General features: G+C 36.0%; 1 long non-coding RNA gene across 1 annotated transcript in view; it reads right to left on the reverse strand.

Moving 5' to 3' along the window:
* Window positions 1-339: 339 nt before the first annotated feature.
* The window catches only part of LOC121676777, a 113737-nt gene continuing 89958 nt past the window's right edge, over window positions 340-24118 (reverse strand). Inside the window, exon 3 of the long non-coding RNA XR_006020588.1 lies at window positions 340-1600. This is a non-coding gene — a long non-coding RNA (uncharacterized LOC121676777). The remainder of the gene's footprint in view (window positions 1601-24118) is intronic.

The raw sequence follows: 24118 nt of genomic DNA on the forward strand, positions 1-24118 counted from the left end.
TGAACATGTCTAAATACAAAAACATGATTTGTGAATACGTGTGCCCACTAGGAATGAATGCTCACCTCTAACAGGCTAGGAGATTCAGCAACACTAGCAATACCTGGCTTCAGTAGGTGGACACAGAATATGGTTAGCAAAAATGCTTTCTGCATACAAACTCCTCTTAGAAACAATATAAAAGTAAGTGTAAAATATATAAATATCTTGTTACACAAATAATCGTTTAATATTACACCAGTTACATATTCTGTTCTGTGGCACTTTCAATGTATCATATTGGAAGTGCATATAAATCCAAGGCAAAAATGACTGGCTTTCAAATAAGAAGTCTACTCATAGAGTTATCCCCATTTAATTTGTACAACAATGACCCTGTAGCTGGTATAGTCAACTGAATCAATATCATGCATATTTGAAATACAACAAAGATAAATAGATGTATAGCATTGAAAAGCTCAAAGGTTTTAAAACTAGGAGGGCCAAATCCTGTTACTTCCATAAAGGTCTCTAGAACAGTATGTATGTCGGACAGGCAGGATTTGGCTTACAGCCAGCGTTAATATTCAAGGCTGACGAAATCAATAAAACTGCTGCCTTAAGATGTAAATGCATGGGAAACAGAAATAAAGACCTCCTCCATACTGAAGATTACTGCCATCACAGCAGAACTATAGGAAGTTATCATGTAAGCACTAAGTAACTTGATGCAAAGTATAACAGATAGTTCTACATAGCTAGAGCTAGAAACCTAGGGGGAAAAAAAGGGAACTCAAGCTCACTTCTTTTTAACTGAATAGTAAAGCAAATATTTTTAAAACTGTTTTTAAATTTCCTTAATGCACATCTGAATGTATTTAGAACTACTTTAACAACTACAGAAGAAAAGAGTTGTAGCCTTTAGCTCTTTTCTGAACACACAGAGGTTGCATACTATACAGAAACGTGAATCCTTTCCAAGCTTCAGTGGAACTACCGCGATAGCAGACAACACCTTACAGGATGAGCTGGTATTGCATAACAGCTGTATATATTACATTGCATATGTTAAACCTTCTTGGACATTTCATACTCTGCAGTAAATTTTACTCCCAGAGGTACTTCTATTATAATCATTAGATTTTTTCACATGAATGCAAGTTCAGTGGATGCGGAAAATTAGTTTCTGCCTCAAGTTTTCTTGTTACCGTAAATCACACTGTGCTAGTTGAATGTAGATTCCTGTCATTTAACAGGACAAAGGTTTAATAAAAAACATTTACTTTTATAGTTCTTTTTGTGTCTGCAGAAACTTTAATCAATAGCTACAGATTAATTTTCTTGATACAATATCTGTTTAATATGCCTCCAGTTTTAAAGCTTTGAATAGAAATTACTACACCAGTTTTATCACTACCACAAGGTTTCCTATAAACTACTTAAAGCCATTCAGCCCAAAGTCACACCTTCCAACTACAGTCACTTAATGGGGTCCAAGTTAAATCCCTTCTCTGTAGCCAAAAATATTTCAGCCCACCAGCCTGTTGGCTCCAGTCAGTGGATACCTTTTGCAGTCCTTGTGTTAAAGCTGTGACTTGATGCAGAAGAGGATTCAAGATTTCTGCAAACACAGAGAAGAAAACCTTCAGATTAGAATACAAGGGAACTGCATTCCGAGTTTTGCATCAGATCCTGTTTCTTTGCTGTGTCTAGTGACTAATACCCAAAACTACTCCAAGGTGGAGAGTCTGTCCCCCACCTGGTATCACCACAGCTTTATGGCTGCTAGCTCAGCCCTATGCAAGGAGACAGCAGACAGAGTTTGGGCTCCTCCATTTGCAGAGGTTCTGGGTGCACACTACTTGTGCCCTCTGCCCTCACCAGCTGCTCTGTTCATAGCACAGACCCCAGCTTGCTGCTTTGCACCATGCATTAGAGGAAAAATGCCAACAGTTTCTTGCACCCAGAAGATAATGTGCCTAAGCCCAATTTGAAGCTGTGAATTCCAACTTCACACAGACAGCTAAATCTAGGAGAAGGTGAGATTTCAGGATATGTTGTTCTTACCTCTAACACCATTTGCAGAATTTGCTCTTAATCCTCACTGAATTCACATTCTATTACAATTCTCCTGAAAACCCTGAGAAAGCTTTTTGTTCACTAATTGAGATCTATTTTAGCTCTAGTAGTTGTAAAAAAACATCTATGGAGCTGAGGGCTTCTCTTATCTAGTTAGAGGTTATATTTAATATTCTGGTCAGTTGTCTTTTGCATATGGATTTGCTAGATAACAGAGCTGCCATATTACAGTAATCCAAAAATTAAGAATAATCATACACTTTGTAACATTTTAACCATTTCACTTTTACAAATGAGAGTCTTTTCACTAAGGATTACCTTCCTTCCTATTAAAGAAGTTGATAAAGAATTCTGCACTGCACATAAGGTGTGCCAAGCACTACTTATTCTTCCTACAATCCAAAATACTCCTACCACTTACAAAATCATTTATAGCAGATTGTTGCAGGTAAAATGGGACATTGCTTTTGGTCTTTCAGGCTTTGCATGCCCTCAGGCTTGTGATTTACTATATATTCACAATTTTCAGAAGCACTAAATTTGATATAGCTTAGTCCATAGATGTTCAGTTTCAAACAAATCAGTTCATGTTTTTGGAGATAATTGCCTGTCTTTCTATTTGCTATTGTTATTTCACACAAAGGATTAACTTTCATTCCAGAAAGGAAAACAATTTCCACACTACTGTATCAAAGAAAAGAAAGAAAGAAAAAAAAAACCTAGCATCTTTACTACCAGTTAACCTGTCTATAGACACAAAGGATTTCAAAATTAACTTTTTTTTCAGACTGAAGTTTTCCAAAATTAAGCAACAGTAAACAGTAAGTAGCATGGGATGTGAATTAGGACAACACAAAGAAAAGCTCCATACAGAAGGTGGTCTTCCCAGAATGCTGTGTTTGTGATATTTTATTACTTGTAAGATTTGAAGATTCCAGTAATGCTAGTTTCCCTGTACTTAGTCCCCAAAGCATGAGCAGTAAGAATTTGGGTTAAAACTAAATTGTCTACTTAATTATTTTGCCAAAATAATGTAGATTAAAAATTAGCCTATTTTGCCAGTCAGTTTTTGCTCATATTTAGATCTGTCTTGACCTGTGGAACTCTCATTTTGAATTGATTTTGTGCATCAGGCTTACTGAGTCTGGTAAGGCAACTCTGGCTTGGGTTTCGTTCATTTTTAAGTCAACTGGTATGACAATTTGCAGTAATATTTGCTGCTCATCAAATCCAGTTGTTTCATGTGGACTTGGTAGTTTAAACTAAAGTGATAAGTAGTGAAATTTTCATAACATCAATGCAAATGCTATTGTTAGTCTTTTGACAAAAGTGCTTGGCCACAGTTTGGGGATTTTGGGGTTGTTTCTACTAAGAAAATGCAAGTCTGTTTTTGTTTTAATCTTATTTATGCAAAGTCACTTCTACTGAAGAGTGCTGGAAACTGAGACAGTAATCTTTCTTCAAAAAGTATGAATTTGACGATACAATAAATTAATTGTGTGAAGCTCATAAATTATTTTGCTGGGTGTATAGGACAGATAATGGCTTCACTGAGAACAGGGATGTTTCAGGTATGCAGCTGCAAGATATCATTTCCTTTAATTTTTGGAACTGTGAGAATAACACAGCTTGTACCTTATTTGACCACTTTGGGTATGCAGCCTAAAGAACTCAATATCCATTTACATCCAGATCAATGAGCATCTAGGGAATTTTGATTTCTAACTTAAATCTTAGAAAAGGATATCTGACACTATAAAGCAGGCATCACATCATGTTCTGTGTGAACCTCAGTGCCATGATTTCAAGCATGTTCTGTGCACACCTTGGTCAGGGGTCCTAACTGGCCCTGAATATCACCTGGAGTTAATGTAAACATATGTCTAAGTGTCTCAGACTGAGAAAGCTGTTGGCATAAAAAGAGAACAAAACCTGACATGGCGGCCACCACTATATGATATATTCTACTCCCAGTGCAAACTTGCCTCAGTGCAAGTGGTGAGCTTGCCACAGTGGTAAGCTTTGAAATCTATAGCTTGTGTGTTACACAGAAATTAAAAGGACCCTTTAGGTTGTAATTTGGATGTCAGGACTTGACAAAGATGTATAAACTGTTTCCTAGATAAAGCATTTTCTTCTGTTTTTTTATATTCTTACCATTAAATATGTGGTGTAGATTATAAATATAGAAATAGACTGATTAGCTGATTTTATTTCTTGTCATGCTTTTCTGCCTAACAGTGAATTGCTGTGTTACTATAACAGAGCTTGTGAAGGTGTGTGGTGCTGACATAGCCAGTATCAGCAGTACCACTAATCTTATCAGCAAGGCTTGTCTGGCAACCTCCTTTCCTACAGTAATTGTCATAACCCATCATTTCAGAGATGGAGTCTGATTCACATATCTGCATGCTTATTATGCTGCCATCCTTCAGGACATCACCATTGCAAAGGATTTGAAAGCCTGAAACAGGACCAGGCAACCTCACCCTGAACCCTGTGAACATTTATGTACAATCTTTATGTGTATATAGCTACACATACAAAAATTAGAAAGGAAGCCAGTAAGTACATCAGGAAAATACCTGCTCCAAGAGAATCAGCTGAGAACCTATAGCTACAAGCCAAAATCCCTGCTGTTCTTAAATAAACTGGAGGAGAAACAAAAAAGGTACAATGCACAGACAAGATGATATCCCTTCTGAATTTCTGTACCTGCCTTTTGCAGTGACTCAAAACAGCTCACTGAAAGCTTTACAGCACTGCTTACAATAGTGTAAAGGCACTATTTACTGCTGTGTTCCTTCTGTTGGTATGCCAGCATCCAATAGCAGTGTTCTGTGCAGCCCTGATAGATGCAGATGTCAAACAGCAGAATGTTATCACCTCTGGTATCCAACGCAGACAGGACGGACCGTCAACCTACCAGAATAACTTGGAGCTGCAATTTTAGCAATGCCCATACTGAAAAGAGACCAATCATAAAAAAGTAATACAACTTAGCTGTATAGCATGTTATGAGATACCTTAGTCCATTATCAGAGGAGGATTCCAATAAACAGCCCTCAGTACTTGCCTTGTGCACAAGTACTATAAGCTTGAATATTTGCTGTCACTCATTTCTGGTATTTATATGCTCAAATTTCATTTTAGGGAGGAAGATATAGATACATATGTATCAGTGGAGAATTTAGTTTCTAGCCATTCAAATGTGAACAGTTTAGCTCCGTTTCTTTGCTAAAATTGTAATAAAAATCTTTAAGAAGGTTATTTTTAAAAAATTATAATGGTAATTTTGAAAATAAACAATAGTAAATAAGAACAAGTTTCTTAAAAAGTATGAGACTAGTATAGTTATAAATAATTTTATTTTAAAAATGGTTGTTTACCTGTTAAACTTTTCTTTGGTAGGCCATTGTTTCTGTAGAAATGCACTTTAAATGAAAAATCTATTTATTAGCTCCATACAAGTAAATTAATAAAGTTATGTTGTGGTAACACAAACAGAATTCTTCATGCTTCCTACAGAAGAAAATTGAACTTTCTTTGAAAATTTTTTTTCCTCAGTGACAACAAATTTAACATTCTAGTCATACAGCTATATCACAGAAATGACCACTACAGAAAAGGTATGTAGCAATCCTTTTAAAATAATGGTTTACTAACAGCTATACAATGCACTCGAAAAGAATTGCATGCTTCTTTTTCATTTTAATATGGATAATTAAATTCAGAAATACTCATTCCTTTAATATGAGGCTATTATTTTTTAATCTATATAATAGTGGAAAAGTGATCCTATAACATAGAATTTTTTTTCATTCTTTTGGTACAATGTCCTATCATAAATTTCAGTTTGAGTTTTTTAAAAACTGTCTCTGTATTGACTGGAGTTTCTATCCGATAACTCTAAATACCTTTTCACATATTAACTCATCAAAATGAAAATTTCCAAAACGTTTGCTGTTTATGACTCTTCAGTTTCCACTTCCTTAAGAAGGGTTGTTTTAACCTGGACTCTTTCATGAAATAGCAGAAAATTTGAAGCCTTGGAAAAACTCAATTAATTTTTACCATGAACTAGTAGGAGGCATCTTCATAATATATGTAAATCAGGTATCAGTCATTTCAGAACTACGTTTTAATATAACCCCTCTAGACATTCAGATCTGCTAAACAGTATGTTCCCACACTGGGCAACTAAAAGGCTTTCTGATTCAAAATGCAAGACTTTTTCAAGTTTTCCTAATTTTCTTAAGGCTGTTCTAAACTTTTCTTGTTTTAGCTACAAAATATTTCCTGGTCTATGCTGCATGTAAGCACCACCCAGTAAACAGACAATTTTTGACTACCATCAAAGTGAAGGTTTTCCACCCAAACATGAAAAGAAGTCTCAAAGCCACACAAAGATAACACAAGAAAAGGAAGAACCAGTCAGCAAAAATAGGGCTCTCCTTCAAGTATTAATTTGCCAGGAGTCACAAAAGGTTACGTACAAAGGACATATGACCTTCAGTTTCCCATCTGCAACAGGTCTCCAGTAAAGATGCTCTGTAAATTCCCTTTAAGGATGTTCCATGCAGTTCAAGAGGAGCAACAGTGATAAAATCAGTTGAATGAAATTCAGAAGACTTCTTTGAATTGCAAAACTTCTAGTTGAAGAACAGAAACACAGAGGACGCATACACAGTAGATAAAGTGAAACCGTATTGTCACCTAGTGCACCAATGTGCTGGTGATGCTGATAACGGGTAACCAAAACTCTTCATGCCAGGGATGCAGCTTTTGAATCCTCAGTGAACCTCATTCACATGACTAAGTTATAAGTCTTTGCAGATATTTTTTACAGGATCATGTAGGAGTTCTGAAGCAAAAGGAGGGATAGAATTCACTTCTAAAAGGCATAATTGGGAAAGTGGCCTCTTTTTTCCTGCAGTTTTTTCTGATATTAGGAATATACACAGTATTCTGCTACATATAGCAGGGAAAGGCTTTACAGGAAACAGAGCTCTGTCTCTCCCCATAAAAACAGTAGTACTAGCACACTATTAATGGTGATAATAAGCAAAGAAATTAAAGTTGTCTAGGCTTTGAAACCATAATCACTTTCTTTAACTTGTATGGACTCTTTAATGCATTGTGCTATACCAAAGAAGAAGTCTTTTTTTCTTTTAACTGTGAGCATATATGGTATCAAAGCTTATCCTTTTAATGAATACAGCTTTACATAGAGCATCTGAAAGGTACTTGCTTGTCATTGCCTATTTATCTTAACAAGGATTATTTGAAGCACTAAAGGGATCCTTTAAACTTCACCATATTTGAAGCATAGTATACAGTTTATAATATATAATAGAAGTGAAATTAAATCATTTTTCAATACCTTAAATTTTGTTGAACTGGTGAGGAAAATATATTCGCATCAAAGTAATGTGTTCCTGCCTGTGTAACACAATGATGATGACACAACAGTTTCACAGACACTGAAGTTCCCTGTGTTTCAGTCCTGTGATCTAACTACTAGCTTCATGAAACATCAAACTGTCCACAAGCAATTACAGAGGGTCTGAAGTCAGTGAGATTACATTAATTTCAAAAGAGCAAGGAATGAAAGTCATACTGTAATCCCTTAATCAGCATCTTCTAACTTTATGCTAATTTCAGCCACTCACCCACTGAAACTTACTTATGAACATATTCATTACTAACAGATAGCAACCAAAATTAATGACCTCAAGTTACTTTATTTTCCAAGTAGGAGGTCTAGGATAAGTAGCAACCTTGTGTAATTTTTCACTAATGTCAAATATAAAGGTCAAATAGGGGGCATTTCAGAAGCCACAGCCCATAATGAATAAACACATCCAATTTCAGGAGCCATAATCCTGAAGAGCATTACAAATTAATGATTAATGACATTAGTCAATGAATGATCTTTAATAAATTTATTGACATGTGTTTAACCATGTCAGTAAGCAGCAACTCAAAGGTTAAAGTAGAACATAAACCACCTTTTTAAGTCCTGCTTAGCATCCTATTACTTTGAAGGGGAGAAATTATCTTCAACCTGTGTGGCACTAAATATTGAGTGAGATTTTCTGAGAATTAATGGAAAGAGGGTGAAGTACATTTTTTTGCTCTTAAAATTCAAATTTCTTACTTTTAATGTTCCTGTTTTATAGTTTCTCACACTCCCTAAGAGCAGTTACTTCTTATACCTACCCACTTTCACTCTCCAGAGCTACAGCTTACACTATGGTTCCATGAAACAGTCAATCTGATATTAAGTAGAAAGGAATCAAAGATGGAAGTAAAATAAGTCAGTTGTAAGAGACAAAGCTTTGAAAAATTCACTTTGTCTGTTCAAAAGGATTAAAAATTTTTGAAAAGCTAACTTTTTTTCCATATAGACATTATTCCAGATCACATATCAGCCATTCCACTGCTGCAGAAAGCCAGCATAGAGCTCTATGAGGTGGTCTTTGTGAACAGGAATGCAACTGTGCTATATCTGATCAACTTGAGACCATCAGGGAATTGAGTGCACAAATCCAGCAATACTGAACATACAGACATGAATTTAATATCAGACGTTGCTTCTCTGGTACAGATTAGAGAAAACCTGAGAGAAGCTGAACTCCCCACACTATCCTTCCTATGGTTTGCATGAAAAGATGGGATACATTATTATTTCAGTTTCCATACTGGGTAACTTCTTCCTTAAATAGGTAAAGCAAGCTGGTGGAAGAAAAACCTGAAATTTTCTTTTAGTTCTTTAAAAGTTCCACATTTGCTTCATTTAAAAGCAAGCTGTCTGTAGAGTCTCTGATGAAGGGATAAGAAAATTGAACAGAAAGACCCAGCAAGGATCTGAGGAACAGTCATGAGTGGAAGACCCATAGTAACACAATCAGTGAAAACCTAATCAGTGAAAATTAGAGCACACTGAGTCAGCTGCCTCTAAAACTATCAAGAGAAAATTATTGTCCCTGGTGTGAATCCCACTGAGATCAGACAGCAGCAGAAACTCTCTCAGAGGCCTTCAGACTAAAAGGAGATTATTGCCTACAAGGGTACAGGATTTATCACAAAATGGAGTGGGGAAGAGGATTTGTGGATTGTGTAAAAATTGTTAAGGGATGTGTCAAGTTAACTGTGGGAATGTTCAAAAATTTTTATGGTATGCTTAAGGTAAGGACAAAAGATAGGGAAAGAGGGTGACCAAGGTGAACTGGGAGGAACAAATATGGGAAAATAGAGAAGAAACATGACAAAACCAGTTTCATGTGAACAGATAGCTAGTGAGCAGGTCTGTGTGTCCTGATCACGGAGGGTAAGAACAGGTTCAGGCTGACTGTGAGACACATGGTTATGTGCATTTATAGGTGCCAGTACAGGCACCACTCTTCATGGGGGTCTGTGTGGCCACTGTCATGTTAGACTTGTGTGCACAGACTAGGAGTAACTTGTGTCTGGGGACAGGGAGCCACAGTGGCTTCACAAGCATGGCTGGGGAGACTCCCCCAGGCATTCCAGTTCACCAGGTTTGGCTGCCTCTAGCAATTTCTGCAGAAGAATTTGGAAAACTGGAAATGACCCATGTAACTACTATTACTTTTCAGAGAGATATTTCAGACAGTAACCAAATCATCTTTTGAGCTTAGCAAATTGAGAGTTGTGAATTCAAAGATTCTTCATCCCTGGAGATATTGAAAACCCAAGCAGACCTGCCCTGAGCAACCTGCTGTAGGTGACACTTCTTTAATCAGGGTTTTGGACCAGGTGATCTCTAGAGGTCCCTTCCAATCTGTGATTCTCTGACAAAAAATTCTTCCCCTCTTTTCCAAATGCCCTAAAAATTATGCAGTAGAAATATAAACAAAAAACTTAAGTGAAAGCTCTTAGGGAACAGAAGGCACCTTTCAAGAAGCTTTATGGCCTATATGGCCTCGACACACACACTCAAGCTTTCTCCATCTCTTTTGTGAACCATGTGCCTCTGTAATTGCATTAAAGCAATGATCCCAACAAATCATGTTAGATAGGTTTCCTTCCATACCAGTGCCAGCCTGGGGTTCAGAGCTTTTTCAGATTCATGTAATTCAAAAGGTGAAAAGATCCTGAAAAATATAATATAAAGATCTAAAGCAAGATCATTTATAAGTAGATAGAATTTAATCAAACTGCCTGTTTTATCATAGGGTTAGTATAAGCCAATTTTAAAAGGAAAAACTAAAACCAGAGACCATTATCAACATACAGTACATGTTTATGGTAAAACGATGCCTCAGGGGAGAAGCTGATACTTTCAAAAATAAAAATAAAATGGTTTTCTATAAAACCTCAACTCTTAAAATATTTATATTCCACTTGAAAAGACTTGTCTAATAAAATACTTCAAGATCAAGAGGAATCACTGAGGCATTTAGTCTGCCTTTGCACGTATCTCAAGCTAAACAATATACCAAATTATTCCCGTAGTCACATCAGTAATAAATGGGTTTGACTGAATCATACCTTTCAGAAATAAACATACAGAACTGATCTGGAAATACCAAGAGGTGGAGAAAGCAGCATTTCTCTCTATAAGTAATTTCAATTGTTAACACTAACAACAGTAAAGACACTTTATTTCTAACCTGAATATATTTGGTTTTAACATTTAGACATTAGTTCTTGTTGTGATTTTCTCTGATAGATGAAGGAGCCTTTAAAAGCCAATGTTTTCCATCCATGAAATTTAACAACTATTAATCACTGAAGATGATGGTGTAATATGCAGGAAAAAATACTTAGCAACTTTAAAGAAAATCTAAGAAGTGAGACGAAACAAATCCAAACTCCATGGTATTCTTCTGATGCCATGATGACTTTCTGCCTTTTTTATATGTATATCTTTTATATACCCTTTTATATAGCTTTTATGTATCCCCAGTGCTTTTAGCATGCATACTTGTAATTTTGTTAAATCTGATAACTTAGCTTAGACCCAATATTCCGTTAAGCCAGGAGACCAAACATCCTGGAGGCCAGAAAGCCCTATGCTATCCTGAGAAACCAAGGTCTTCCCTAGAGCATCCTATAAACCAAGACAGGCCCATCCAGGGGGGGATTCCTTGGGATGGGGGGCTTCATTTGAGCCTCTCACTGGGGAGTCTTTGATAGATATGCTAATTTGCAAGGTCTATAAATTATATACAAGACCTATCGTCTGGGTACGTGCATTTCGGGGTGCATGTCAGTGTGCACTTTGGCGCATTGGTGCACCTTTAAGGATCCTTCAATAAACACCAAGGTAAAAACCCCTTTTCCCCTTGACCATGTCAGGCTCTTAATTTTAAGACGAGGAAAAGGCAACACTTCCTATCACTCTCTAATACTTTTACTATTCAGGATATTTAGCCATTTTTGTGGGAGGTTTTTTTTTTTTACTATTTCAGAGTACCACACTACTGTTGAAATAAAAAGTCATCTAAACTACATAGTTCATGTAGGCCAGAACCATTAGCCAAATCCCATATGTGTTTATTTAGGTATGAACATAGAATTGCTATTTATAAATTGCCAGAATAAAGGATTGCAGATTCAGCAGAGTTTCCTATTTTTATCAGAATTTTCTGAAAAACATAAGAAAAAAGGTTTTTCTTTTTCTTGGGTAGTTTTCCTAGGAACATAATTCTGTAGAGCAGTATGCTTAGTTGCTTATTTAGCTTTTAGCATTATTAAACTTCTAGAGAACAATCTTAAATATTGTTATTTTTGTTTCTGGACATATTGACGTGATTTCTAGTATTATTATATGAGGACACATTATTTGACAGAAAAACTGATTATATGAGATCAACACTGAAAAGAAATAGGAGTATATTTGACTTGTAATGTCTTTTAAATTGTAATATCGCCCTCCATGTCAGACATTTTACTTTAGATCACCAGTGTCATTGTACACCAGGATTTCATGGGGAAGAGAAACAAAGAAGTCTCACAAAAATATATTGTTTTAGTGATTTTTTTTTTTAATTCTTTTATTAGAACAGTGGGAGACAGAACAAAAACTACCATAGTGTCATAACAAAAGAATACTAGCTATTGCACTGCTTCGTTATACTTCCTGAATAGACATTTTGTTTCAGGCTTATTCAGAAAATCATTTTCTCCAAGTACTACAGCAGTGAGCGACAGCTTCTAGGTAAGCATATACCACAGATAACAACTAAGGCCAAATTTTAATCATACCCTTGGTTCTTTTAGCTCCTAAAAAACGTCCTTTTGAAGTAATATTTCTGGACTGCACTAAAGAACAAGTAAAAGAAAATGTGTCTGCTTGAGCTACAACAGCATAACAAATTATGGTTACAAACGTGTGACAAGACAGACAATGAATAGAGATCTTGAATTCATTTAACGATTGTTGGAATAATTTTGCAATGACAGATAAATGCATTTAAAGGCAGGAATATATGTAGTCATTTTTGTGTCTACCTTTAAAGATATTGTTAAACAGAGAGGTTTAAATCTGTAAATGTTCTTATTCAAATTTTATATTTGATTGAGATTTCTTATTCAAAACAAAAGTAGGAATTACCAAACAAAAACAAACTAAGCTCTCCCAGTGAGAAAAAGTCATTTTGCATTCAGCAAGTTTTGACAATTACACCCAGTAAACCAGGACAAATGGTTTAATAGAAAGGGTATTTCGGATCTTGCAGCCTTAGGTTTTCAGGTTCAGGAATTTCCCAAGTCTGTGTTTTAACTACCTCCACCTGTACAGGATTTCTAAACTGGTAACTTGTTTTGTGAAGAGATAACCCGCTTCTCATCCCAGAGTGAAACTCGTTTTTTCCATGAGATACTTAAAGTGAAAACATACCAAGACACCCCTTCACAGACACAATTAGGACCTGAAATCTTACTGAAATTCAAGTGGCTTAGGCTACTCAATGCTAGCCCCAAAATCAAACAGAAATTAAGAAATCCAGTTACAATTGAATTGTGCATTTAACTTTCCTTTTTCTGGCTGGACATGAATATATATTTAATAAGGAGCAGTAAATAAAATTAGATTTCTTAAGGTATATTAACATGGCTGAAGTACATGCAGGAAATCACAGAAACTTTCCCATGTCCGTCATTCATCTTACTGAATTTTGAAAGCAACTTAAAGTCATTCCAGGATAGAATCAAAAAAAATTGTATGCCCCTACAACACCTTGCCTCCATTGTTAGGACATTGCTCCTGCTTTTTAAGATTTTTACAACATAAAGGAGGCAAGACACAGTTGCAGCAGGTGAAGTTCCCCGGACCTCCAAAGAAACCACAAGGAAACATTCAGGCTAGCCTATTCCCAAACTTCCCTGGACAGCCTCATTTATTACCTTAGCTGCATCACTTCTCTATCTTTCTCTTTTTCTGCCTCTTCTAGATGGCTTTGAACTGGTGACAATGAATGGTCTTGTTATGTGTGTGAATTTGAGCAAAAGCCAAGCGATTCTGCTATTGTTAAGGGCTTCTAAGCTTTACTAAAAAAAGTAGTAACAGTAGGAGGGTTTAGAGCTCACACTAAATTTTACTTAATGATACCTGTTACTGGGGCCCAGCAAGCTGTTATTGACACATCACTATTTGAGTGACATCTAATTAATCATTATATCACTAACCAGAATCGATGGTTATAACTTTGAGGACCTTTGTTCAACCTTCCCACTGAATAACTTGCACCAGCTTCGAGTTTAACCTAATGTAAGGCTGTTTAACCTATAAACCCTGTGGCTGTAGGAAAGTACCCTGGGGCTTTGTCACCTCGGTGTTTACTGGAATGTAATTGTATTCCAGTAGCAAAATAAATGTTTGCTTCTCTCTGATTGAAAAACATCCCTGTCAAACCTTGGACATACAGCATTTTCCCCTCGTTCCCCTAAAAAAACACCATAAATAAAAAGAAAAAAACAGATACATTTTCTTTCACTTAAACTCAAGGAGAGTTATTCTGGATGACCCTCCCAGTAGTAGGAACTTTACAATCACACTTTGCTTTTAGAGGCTGGGAAAGCAAAGCATGTAGAGAGAACTATACTTATCTACCAATACTATATCTTATTTTTCCTTAAATCACCAACTGTTTGAGTTCTGTGATGACAGCGTGGTCACTAACTTTTTATTTTTTTAAAGAAAGGAAAAAAAATGAGAAAGTCTCAGATCTCCACCTTGCGTGGTTGATGATGAATGACTCTATAAACACTCTTGAGGACCTTGGTTTAAGACTTGTTCATTACCGTTGGAGAGTAAAACATCAAGATGTGATTCATTTTGCTTTTATTTTTGTAATGTTGGAGCATTCCAGGTTTCACCTTGATGTTTAGTTTATCCTCCACATTCTGTCTAAAGTTTGCTTATTAGCCCCATTCAAAAGAGAGCGCCTGTGTAAGGACAGGAGCATGTTAGTCAAGTCCTTAAGAGGAAAAGTCATAGTGGCCAAATAAGAGTACTACTGGGTTTTTCCTGTGGCAGAGTCATAACAAAGCATGGATTCAATCCTAGTAGCATAGTTCAGTCAAATACATAAAGTTTTCCTTCTGAAGCATAGCATGAACAAACAGACACACATCTGCACATGTATATTCTGAGTAGTAAGTTCTTAGAGGGCCAGATTCGGTGCTTAGTCTGGGTTTTTAGTCACTGCTCCATCACATTCCTATTTACATAAAACACTTTAATTTCCTAGTTGAGCTACATTTTCTGTTTCAATTCAAGGATGGCCCCAGCCTCATGTTTTGTGACAACAAGGCACCAAGATTGTGATGCTGAGCTCTTGTTTCTATATAGTCCATAAACAGACTCCAGCCTAACTTCTTTGAATAAATTTCTCTGTCATATCTTATGTGTCAGAAACTAATTGCTTGTTTTCATACATGGAACTACCAATTAAAAGGCTTACTCTCTTTTTCTTCATTGTACCAAATGTCACTAAGTAGCTAGAGGAAGGCATTTTGCTATTTTAGTCAAGCATATGGAGGAAAACACAAGAACATGACTTCGGAAGTACTACGGAAAGACTAAGCTGGCATCAAAGCATCTCAGCAAGTCTATGACATTAGAAATCAAGACAATCACACAGTAAAATAAAACATGAAAAATTCATATTGAAAAGCCATGGATGATAAACCAAGTTCCATCAGTTTCAATTAATTTATCTTCTTTGCATTGAACTCACTAATTACAACTCAGAGAACTGAGCCATAGTCCTTTGTTTCTGAGCAGAAAAGGTCTAAATTTAAAGTGGAATGACAAGAAACCCCAAGGCTTGTATTAAATCAAAAAACCCTAGGCATTTTCAGATGAAGTTTTTTAAAGGGAAAAGGAGAAAGGGGCCAAAAGCAATCTCTGAGTCAACCAGTCCAGTGGTGGCACCAGTGGCTAAAACCAGTTCTCCTTGTGCCTACAGATGACCTAAACATCCAAAAGTCTATCAGATGATAGGTGAAGATAATGAAGTGGTTTCAGTTAATAGTACATCCCTGCTACCAGAGGTACCATCAGGAAACTAGAATCCATCCAAGACTTTCTCTTATGGCAAGGTGAAAACAATACCAAAATAAAATGAGGAAAAATTACTCCATCTCATATCCTGAAACTTCCAACAGATAAATACTGCAGTCTTTTTTTTTTTTCCTCTAAAATAATGTTAAAATCAGTATTGAGAGCATGTATTTTAAATACAAAATTCTTAGCCTAAATTAGGATGCATATTTCTCTATTTACTCTGTGGATACTCTATGTTGCACAACACAAGGAATTTTAACTTTTAGTATGAAGTTCTCTTAAACATTATGGGACAAATAATAAACCAAACTTCTGATAGATCAACAAGAAAGTTAAGCTAAAATTAAGTTTTAGACACTGAAAATTTGTAGGGTTTGATACCTTGAGCTTTGTGTTTAGGAACACTGTTTTTAAGCTACAGCAGTCATAGCTTGAAGCATTAGCTTTTCCTGATAGTCTTGTTTCCCCACACTGCATTTAAAACAAGTCAGAATGACTATGAAAATGAATGGGACATAAGAAATCCAAAGAAAAGGAAGGGGGGAAAGAAGAAGAAAGCAAGCAGTGGTTTGTATCTAATACTACAACTTTCCTTCTGAATAAGTAATCAGTGAACTGAATATATAGTAAACAAAAATGGGGAAGAAAAAGGCAAGCACGAGAGGAGTAAAGAAAGTAGAGAAACAAAGAAGAAATGCATACCACCTCCAGCAGCCTTTATTTTCACCAGTACAAGCTATTACAAACATAATTGACTTTTTATGTTGGCAGCTGCTGCTCTTTCAACAATAATAGGCAAAGAGCATAATATTACTCTGGTTTATCCATGATATTAATTAAACATTCAGGTCTGCATCACCCATGATGATTCACTACCCCTGCACAGTGTATTAAATATACATTCCTAGTTGGTTTTTAAGGTGAAAAAGTGAAACATAAAGCCCATGCCATAACAAATAATTTTGCAAGCAATTCCACTTCTTCCAAACAGTTTACAGTCGATGAAAGTCAGTAAGGCATAAAGGGGTTCCAAAAGGCCTTCTCAATCTCCAGCACAGGCAAATGGCTTCAGAAAGCATGTTTATGTACAAGAGTTTCTTTTCCTTTCCAAATCAATTCATCACAAGCTGGTGAAGATATATGCCCACGGGAGGCAAGGGGATCCACATTTTCTTGTAGGAAGAGATTAGAAGTCCAAAGAATGGATCTAAACCACAGCCTACTAATTTCATGAGAAATGGTTTTATTATCTACCAGCAGCATCCATTTTGCATGGATACGGAAGTTTTCCTGTTCAGGGGCTGGTTTAAGAGATTGAATATAGTTTGAATGAGGTTTCACAGTATTATGGAGAGAATGAAAGGTACACTATAGCTTAACATCCAAGCATATAATATTTTAAAAGTTTATGAACTTACAGGTGTCCATACCAGTGGGTGGAGCACTTATGTACTTTTGTACATTCAATGTACAAATTATTACATCTTCATTGAAAGGAATTTTAAAATGTATAGTGTACACCAGGAGAGGATTTAGCCAACTATCCGAATTACCTAACATAGAGTAACTTTAAGAAATTTTCCACTTGAACATGTGATTGCAAAACTTTTATGAACACTGAGTCTAGGAAATATCACCCTACAAATGACTGTTTGCAAACATACTTGTGTTACAGCAAGTTATTGTATCCTCTGTTTCCTTACCATTAATCCCAGTGGAGTTCATTTTGAAAAGATAACACTAATATCTGATAGGAATATGCTGATAATTCTATGAGGATTTTTTTATGATTCAGCAACCAGGAAAACTCCTTGTCTAAGGAGCAGAGGTAATATTGAGAAACTGTTTTCAGTCCTGATTTTCAGCAAATCAATGCTTTCAAATTATTTTTAATGACAGAGACTAGGAAGCCTATGAAATATTTATGAGAAAGCACAGATCTACAGCAGTTCTAGTCTGTGACTGCAACATATGGTTTAGAAATTGAAACAGGTGTGGGAGAACAGGTGGTCACAGCCATTCAAGGGTATAGCTGGAATTTACCATGAGGAAAAGTCAAAAAAAAAGAAAAAGGAAAAAGGATTAAGTAGCTCAGTTACCTTCTAAGGTAACTTGCATGATTTTATGACAAAAGCCACAGCTCTTCAATGGGGAAAGTAAAGTGTGAGACCTTGTGATTTTGTTACACATTAATATCCTAGAACAAGTTTATGATAGCTGTCTTCTTTCATACCTTGCCCTAACTAAATTTTTGTCAAAAATCACTAATAATTTAAGAAAAAAAAGCACTGTTTCTAAGAAACAAATGATACAGAGGCATAGTAGTTCAACTTCATTCAGATGTCAAAAAAATAAACCTATCAACTGGTTGCTTTGACTGATCTTCAGATCCTCTAGTAGATGTTGCTATGCAATAAAATTAGCCTTGGTGCAATACTTGATCTATTCTGAATTTACACTTAAGTCAATTTGCAGTTGTACAAACTCTGCAATATATTTAAAATTCACATGCAAAAAGCAAATACACGACCGGTACAGCTCTCAGATTCCTTGAGTATTCAAGCATGTCTTAAAAGATCATCAATCTTGTACTTTCCTCCTTTATAAGGATGTTTCATCATTCAGTATATTTCCAATTTGGAAAACCGAGCATTTCATAGATCTTTAACAAAAGCATCAAGTCCATAAATTATATTCTTGAATGGTTCAGAAGTTGCCCCTTGGATCACAAAAAAAGATCACTTTTGAAAAGAGAACACTCATGCACTTTGACATGGAAGTACAGTAAATAAAACAAGCTAAACTGCAAATATATCTGGAGTCTGCATTTTTTTTCAAAATCATCTGCAGGTGTTGGTTTTATTCTGGGAATCCCTGAATTCCCACCAAGAAAGGCAGGACGTTGAATTTATTCATGTTTTCTTAAATGTATTGAACTTATGCATTTAAGATGTATGCACTCTGCTAAAATTGATCGTTCTATTTTTTAACGTTCACAAACCAAAATAATTTAAAATAAAATTAACTTATTCTAACCTCTGCTTGAGACGAAATTCCTTTTGGCATTTGTGTACTGAAAAGCTATTTTCAGGTACATAAGAACTGACATGCCCGATCAAACTAATGGGCCATCTAGATAATATATTAAGTGTGCTTATCAACTCTCACAGTTTTCCTCTGAAATTCCTGATTCGAAAACTTCCTATTTATTTTTAATCTTGTAGACAACAATCAAACCAGACCGTTAATTCCAGGGAGAAATTTACCATATGTGCTTGAACATCTTTCCTATGGATCTCAGAAATGCTAGAAGTGTGGTGCCTAAATGGTGTATTTAATATGTTTTTACTAAAATACGCTGTCACATGCAGTCAGAAAAAATAGTCTTCCAACAGCAGACCAAACTCATCCCTAGCAACATTACACAGAAGCCAACAGGGCTGCTCCAAGGATAAAAGTAACCAGCTATGCTTCAAATTTACTGCTTCTTTCCATTCATCTGCATTAAAGAATAAAATAAACACTCACTACTTTTGCTACTCCTAAAGCAAGCCAGATAAAATTACTTTAAAACTAGTAAAACTATTTCACTTACTAGGCAGGAACATTACTGCAGCTAAAAACTCACAGTTAAAGCTTTTTTCATATAGCAAACTCTCTTTAACAAAATTTATTTTCAGAAATTATCTTACTCTTTGAGAGTGCTTGCACATGCAATTAAACTTCATTAAAGTTGATGAGATTTAAGCAGTGTTTAAAGTTAGGCACATGTTTAAGTACTTCCTTGAATTAATCCTGTTACTGTCAAACTGTATCAGTAAGCAACCTAAGAGGTGTTTCTCTAATACTCTTTTAGGACTTGACAGCATCTTTACAAATAGTATATTCTTGCAGAAAAAAAACCCCTTAAATTAAACTATTAGATTAATAGTTTATGTTCTTGTGCAGATATGGTTTTTGTAGGGTGGGTTTTTTTAATCAATTTTATGGAAAATTAATATTAGAGAAATTTTTAATGTTCCATTAGGATGGTAAGGAACTGAAACAGGTTTCCCGGAGAAGTTGTGGTTGGCCCTGGAAGGTTTGAAGACCAGATTGGGTGGGGCTTTTAGCAACCTGATCTAGTGGAAGGGGTCTCTGCCTATGGTAGTGTGGCTGGAATTAGATGATCTTTAAGGTCCCTTCCAACCCAAACCATTCTATGATTCTGTGATTCTATAATTAATTTTGGGTCTCTGAAAAATATTTCAAACTTTAATCTCTTGCAGGACCTTCACTTGTTCCCGTGCATGAAATGCACATCAGATCCAAGAAGGCAGATGGGTTGGTCCTTTGTTCAAACTACTTATAAAAAACTCAATACTCAACCCAACTGTTGGAAGTATGACTGCTTAGAACACTAAAAGATAGGCTGTGATTTAAAACATCCTCAACTATATTTTACACAAATACTTCTATATTTATAATAATATGTCAATAAGTCTATCGCCCCATTTCCAGAACATTTTGTGTTTATTCACAAAAGCAGAGAAATGCTTAACCTGAAGGAAAAGCCGTAAGTGGTATAAAAAAATAACAAAAAATTACACAGAAGGAGGAGTTGGGATAGGTGCATTAGTCATTTATTCATTTTCATCACCCAAAAAATAAAAGAGTTAGCCCAGTCTTTCAAATTCCAGGATGGACAACAGGAAGTAAACATATTTGAGGTCTAACTTTTCAGTATTTCAATCACATGTATGTAAAATCACTGACACTGTGCTCTTCCCACCTATTAACTGATAATCACTAACAGCAAAACAGGGAGGATATGCAAGCACTAGAGCTAATGAATGATTTGCTGCCACTACAAGTACATTTTCAATGCAGAACTGAATAGTTTGGGATGTTATGTTATATAAGCACAACTAATAATTTCATTTATATTACCAAGCTATTTTAAAAATATGACATTCAAACTGAATGTGAAAATAATCAAAAAGCAGAGCTCAACAGATTTTTAATTTAAATTTAACACACAGCTGCATATTAAGAAAAAAGTCATCTTTGCCATACATAGTCTGAAGATGCACAGAGATGGTTTCAAGTGAGCCCAAAGAATCAAATCATAATTATGTTCCAACCTGTTTCAGAAGATGATTCCATTTTCTCTTCACATGGTTGTGACGAAATCAATCTATCTATCCCTGTTGTCATTCAAAAGACAGAAATCTAGAGGAGCTCAAATGGGATCAGTCTTGACATTAAGTAACTTGGCAAGTTATGGAGAATCTGCAGACGTTATTTGTTCAGTGGTAGTTTCAAGTATGAAATTTCACTCTTAAGATTTGCAGATGGTAAAACTGAGCTTGTGGTGATAAACCTGGGTAAAATCTGTGGAGTTTAATTCAAACCATTTACTTTGCAAGCTACTGTAACTGCAAGCTACAGATCTTAAAACTCCAGGATAGTGCTGTTGAGGAAACTCATTAAAATCTAACAAGCTAAATAAAGCAAGAGATAGTTCCATTTAAAATAAAACCATCTCACAATCATGAGAGCAGAAGATATTCTTTGTTTAGGAACATTCTAGGCCTATGTATGTGTGCCTATATGCACATGTATGTGTGTGTTTACATATATACAACGTATGAGGTGAGCTCTCTGACAAGTTACATTGCATTCTGCTGATATTGCAAATTTTCATAGTGCCTTAGGTTACTTTTTAATTGAATTCCTCTATTTATACATGAACAGTATTAAAGAAGTCCCCGAGGAGTGCACTGTTTGATACTGGATGATTTTGTTCAACGCCACGTCATTTTAATTTATATCGAAGGAGAACTTGTTAGAAGCAGGCTGCAGTTGCTTAAGCTTTAAATGTCAAGTACGGCCGAGGAGGAGGGTGATGTTTAGTTAATGTAAAAGACAGTTTCCTAAGTAGAATTAAAGAGCATAATTTGTCAGCTAGACTATTTAAGTAAAATGGAGTGTCCTTTTCAGCTCACAGCCTATTAAGGGGGGCAAAAAAAACTCCCTTGAATACCAATTACATTTCTGGAGAGTACAACAAACCTCTAAATATATTCTGTAAGAAACTAAATATTCTTATCTTCTGACCTGTATTGCACCTCCATAGAGTAAAAATATAGGGAAAAAAAAGAAAGGAAATTATTTAGAACAACACAGAGTAAGCCATGTATTATGGTTAATAAAGAGTTGAACAGTTGTTTAACTGAATTTGCTTTTCTGAAGTTGGATAGTTGATTGCAGTCTGAATGAAAATAACACAATTTACAGTAAAGTGACAAACTTGAAACACCACTGAAAAGGAATTCTTTGGAGTCACTCTAATACAACCTTTTCCTTACTTTTCTCTTACTTAGAATCATAAAATAGTGAAGAAAGTTTCAATATGAACAGCAATGATAATTATAAAGCCTCATTACAGAAGCATTTTTAGCCCTAGGATCTCAAAACGTTGTAGAAAGAGACATATTTCAATCCACTGTACAGAGTGGTTAAGAATAAAACCTGGTCTCCCAAATCTTCTTAGACTTTGCTGCCTCCTTCCTCTCACTCTCATATTTCTTGTCAGGGGATGGAGAAAAAGGAATATGAATGAAACATTTAGTCAAAAGCAAAAGGTAAAATAAATTCAGGACTTTACGTCTATTTAAATGTGTGCAGAGGGGAAAATCAGAGTTCTCTCCTTTTTTTTGCAGTAACTCAAAGATGGAAATCTGCCTGAGATGTGCAGTACATATTTAGTCAGTTTGATTTGTCCAAGGTGCAGCTGAGTCACTGTACATAGCCTTTTTCTGTTGATCTGTCCAAATAATCTCAGGCATAGATAAAAAGTTCCCTGAATGGCTTCAACTAGCTTAGATATCCCAGGATATGTGCTCACAGTTTTCAAATTCTATCTACATAAGACTTTTCAGTGGGGAAAAGGAGAAAATGTAGATAAACACAGATATATGATAACTATGTGACATGCAGCCATTTTCACTTACAGAATCTAACAATCTTCCTGTGCATGACAGGCATTACCAAGCCTCAAAATCCTCTTGAAAGAATGTGGGGAGAAACTAGGATGGATATATTTAAGGGGTTTGTATTTTGCTAGTCCATTTATTACTATTCTCCCAACCTCATATGTTCACAAAGCAAGCAAAATTTTTAACTTCAGCATTACAAGGGTGGCTTTAAAAAATCTCTAACTGTAAGTTTATCTAAATACTACTTAAAACTAACATTTTAAACAACAATTACATTCAAATAGGAGAGAAACCACACATATACCTTAATTATATTAGGGTTAACACCCATAGGTCTAACACCGCAGAACTTACTGGGGCATTTCACACAGTCCTTGGGACCCCTCCACACCCAGCCCCAGGAACTTTATGCATTCCACCAACATATCTCTTTCTTCAGGCTGTTTTACTCCCACTTGTACTGCTTTCAGAGAAGGACAGAGAGAGAAAAAAAGGGGCCTGGATGTTAAATTTTTTCTGCTTGGCTGCTTCAAATGTGATTAGGGCAGCTGCTCTCTTTTATGTCTTTCTGCTAACCTTAGAATGGCTGGATGCTCTTCTTCATCCCCAGGTTTCTGCAAGGAGTTCCCTCCTGAAACAGTATAAAATGTGACAGAAAACAACTTTTGAATTTTCACAGAGTGGGAGGAATCACTGGCTGGAGTGTGTCTCATTATTTCTGATCTCAGAAACCCAGAAGAATGCAACAAACAGCGTGTGCTCTCACCTAAAAGAGTTGGGATTCTTTTAACTCATTGGCTTTAACAACAATGTAACTTAGGAGAAAAATTCTCCCTTTTGATTTGCACTCAAATGCTCTCTGAAGGGAAATGTATACATCTGTAGTTTATTTCTTTGATTAAAAGAAATCCAAACAAAAACCAAAATGTCTTATTTGTAACATTATTAATTTCGAACATTAAAGTCAGTAGGCTTATGCTCCCTCTAAAATAAAGAAAAATTTAAAAAAAAGGCCAAGGAGACACAATTTAGCTGTGAAGTAGGTCTTTGAAGAATTCTGTGTCCAACTGTCTGCTGTGGAATTGACCCTGTCGGCATGCCAGACACCCACCAAGGCTGCTCTGTCACTGCTCTCCTCAGCTGGACGGGAGGCAAAATAAAACTTGTGGGTCAAGAGAAGGACACAGAAATAACTCAGTAATTCCTGTCATTGGTACAACCAGATCCTAAAACACATTCCCCACATCCATCCCTTCTTCCCAGGCTCAACTTCACTCCCAAATTCTCTAACTCCTCCCCACAGCAGCACAAAAGGACAGGGAACGAGGGTTGTGGTCATCACATATGGTCTCTGCTGCTCCTTCCTCCTCATGTGGAGGACTCCTCACACTCTTGCCCTGATTCAGCATGAGATCTCTCCCACAGGAAACAGTCTTCCATGAACGTCTGCAATGTGAGTTCTTCCCACAGGCTGCAGATCTTCATGAACTTCTCCAACATGGGTCCTTTCCACATGGTGAAGTCTTTCATGTACAGACTG

This window comes from Corvus kubaryi, unplaced genomic scaffold (genome assembly GCF_017639235.1).
Source record: "Corvus kubaryi isolate FWS band 111438036 unplaced genomic scaffold, C.kubaryi_AGA036_p1.0 split1-131, whole genome shotgun sequence".
In the NCBI taxonomy this organism is placed as follows: domain Eukaryota; kingdom Metazoa; phylum Chordata; class Aves; order Passeriformes; family Corvidae; genus Corvus; species Corvus kubaryi.